We start from the raw sequence: 2747 nt of genomic DNA, 5'->3' as shown, positions 1-2747 counted from the left end.
ATGTAGGATGCCAGTGTGTCTGATTTTTCCACCATTTTCCCATTTGACCGTTTTTGGTCTGCTTGTGCTTCTGCATCCAGCCTGTAAAACAATTCCTGCTCCTTGGCTGCCTCCAATCCTCCTTTGCCTTTTCTTCTGATGAAGTTCCTGGACAATATGGCCCCCCTGCTTACTGCGAGTTCTTGAGACACCTCCCTGCTTCCAAGTCCACCACAGGGGACTGTCTCTTGCCTTTTTTAACTGTTTGTTAGGCCCTGTGCATATGTTATGATTGTTTTGAAAGTACAAACTCCTAATTAGGCACAATCTTCTGGAAGCTTGTAGCATGAACCAAAACAACTCCTCCTTTTGTGCCAGTGAGATCTTGGAAGCACATAATAGAAAGGTACAATGGCTATGTGTTAAAACAGCACAGGCTTTCCTGATTGTCTCTACTCGGTCACTTGTTTGTTTAAGGGCTGTTTTGACAACAACAAAAGTTACAAATTATGGAAAATGGATGCGTATTTTAATTAAGTAGTGTTTTTTGTTAGCTAACAAATTTTATATATATATATATATATATATTGAAATTAATGGTTTCTGTGTCTTTTCCTCTCTCACTTTTGGCTGTATGCATATTACTTTGATCTGTTTCTCTCTTCTGTTATGTTGCTGTTTCAAGGTTGCAAAACCACACGTGATTAGTATTTTATAGAAATACAGTGTGATTCTTATATTTTGCTTTATGAGAGAATAGCACTTTCACCACTTTTCACCGACCTCCCCATTTAATACTAGACCAGGCTGCCCAGGGCCCCATACAACCTGCCCTTGAACACCTCCAGGGATGGATGGGACATCCACAACCTCTCTGGGCAGCCTGTTCCAGCACCTCACCACTCTCTCTGTAACGAACTTCCCCTGAGATCCAACCTAAATCTTCTCTCCCTCAACTTAAAACCATTTCCCTTTGTCCTGCAGTTATCAGCCCTTTCAAAGAGTTGACTCCCCTCCTGTTTGTAGGCTCCCTTTAGGTACTGAAAGGCTGCAATGAGGTCACCCTGCAGCCTTCTTTTCTCCAGGCTGCACAAGCCCAGCTCCCTCAGCCTGTCTTCATAGGGGAGGTGCTCCAGTCTCCTGATCTCTGTGGCTCTCCTCTGGACCCTCTCCAACAGCTCCCTGTCTTTCTTGTACTGGGGGCTCCAGACCTGGACACAGTACTCCAGATGGGGCCTCACAAGAGCAGAGTAGAGGGGAACAATCACCTCTCTGTCCCTGCTGGCCACCCCTCTTCTGATGGAGCCCAGGATACCATTTGCTTTCCAAGCTGCAAGAGCACACTGCTGGCTCATATTAAGCTTTTCATCTATCAGGACCCCCACATCCTTCTCTGCAGGGCTGCTCTCAAGGCCCTCCCCTTCCAGTCTGTATGGATGCCTGGGATTCCTCTGGCCCAAGTGCAAAACTCTGCACTTTGCTGATCATCAGGCTCCAACCCCCTGTACATGCAGGGTCTCCAACCTCCAGATCTAATAGTAGACAATGATAATAGTAGATTGATAGTAGACAATGATCAGTAGACATGATAGTAGACAATGATCAGTTAAGTCCCATTCTTGAGATGGCATGGAAACTGACTATGCTTGCACTGCTGATGTGAATGTCACAAATTGTTATTTATACAAATTGTTAATTATAGCCTGTTTGCATATGACAAATTTAATAATTAAGGAAGTATTTTGCAGGAATATGATTTTATTTTTTAATTTTTTCCCTGAGCCTCCAGAGGTGAGGTAGTTGGACCTTCCAAAATTGCATGTCTTTCTTGTTTATGTAAATGTGACTTAGAGTTGCTCCTATGTGGCCAGGGGGCAAGAATAGAAGTAAAATAATGTATATTGTCTTGAGAGTAACATCTGCAAAACAGCTGCGTAAACCTTTTTGTCATAACAACATCTAAAACCAGAGCAAGATTTATCTTAGAAACTTTGTCTGATAAAGTAATTTGGGTACCTGAAGTGTTCTTGTATGTAACATTTGAGATATTAAATCTTTGTAACACTGATGCAGACTTTTCTGTCTTTCTCAGGATCTCTGAAAATCTGCCTCCTTTTATTTTAAAAGCATCCTTTATAATGATAGAAGATATCCAGAGCGCAGAGATCTTAGCAGGTACAATACTGATAGATGTTGAGTATGGAAATTCTTAGGGGACAGGAATTTTTTAATTTGTAGTAATTTTAAGACTGGAATACATGGTGTGTGAAAGTAGAACAAACATTTTCAGTGCCCTCCCAAGTTGTGATGTCCACCCACAGCTCTTCTCTGTGAGGTAGAAAATGTATCAGAAACACAACAGGCTCAGCTGTGTTGCTGTCAGTGGTTCTGCTCAGTCTTGGAACAATGCTTAATGCCTTCTTTACAAAAGAGATTGTGACTGTTAAGAAAAGAAATTCCCAGAAGTCTCAGGTATCTTGTATATGGAACTACGGATACCATTTAAACTATACACCACTGTTTATTTTAAGAAAGTGTAGACTTGCTGACACTTCATTGAGATTTAGGAGATGAAGATGTTAGAATGGCACGGAAGAGCTGTGTGACAACAAATAAATTATTTTGCTTCTCTTTCTATCCTTGAGCAATAGTGGCTTTTGTGGAAGGGCTTCTGATAACACAGTCTGTTGATGGTGAATATACAGCTTGTGGTGAAATGCCTTGCATGTAGGAGTGTATTGAAAAGCCAAGGAATGATTGCAACGGTG

This window comes from Phasianus colchicus, chromosome Z (assembly GCF_987193195.1).
Source record: "Phasianus colchicus chromosome Z, bPhaCol1.hap1.1, whole genome shotgun sequence".
NCBI lineage: Eukaryota > Metazoa > Chordata > Aves > Galliformes > Phasianidae > Phasianus > Phasianus colchicus.
This window is presented reverse-complemented; position numbering follows the sequence as displayed.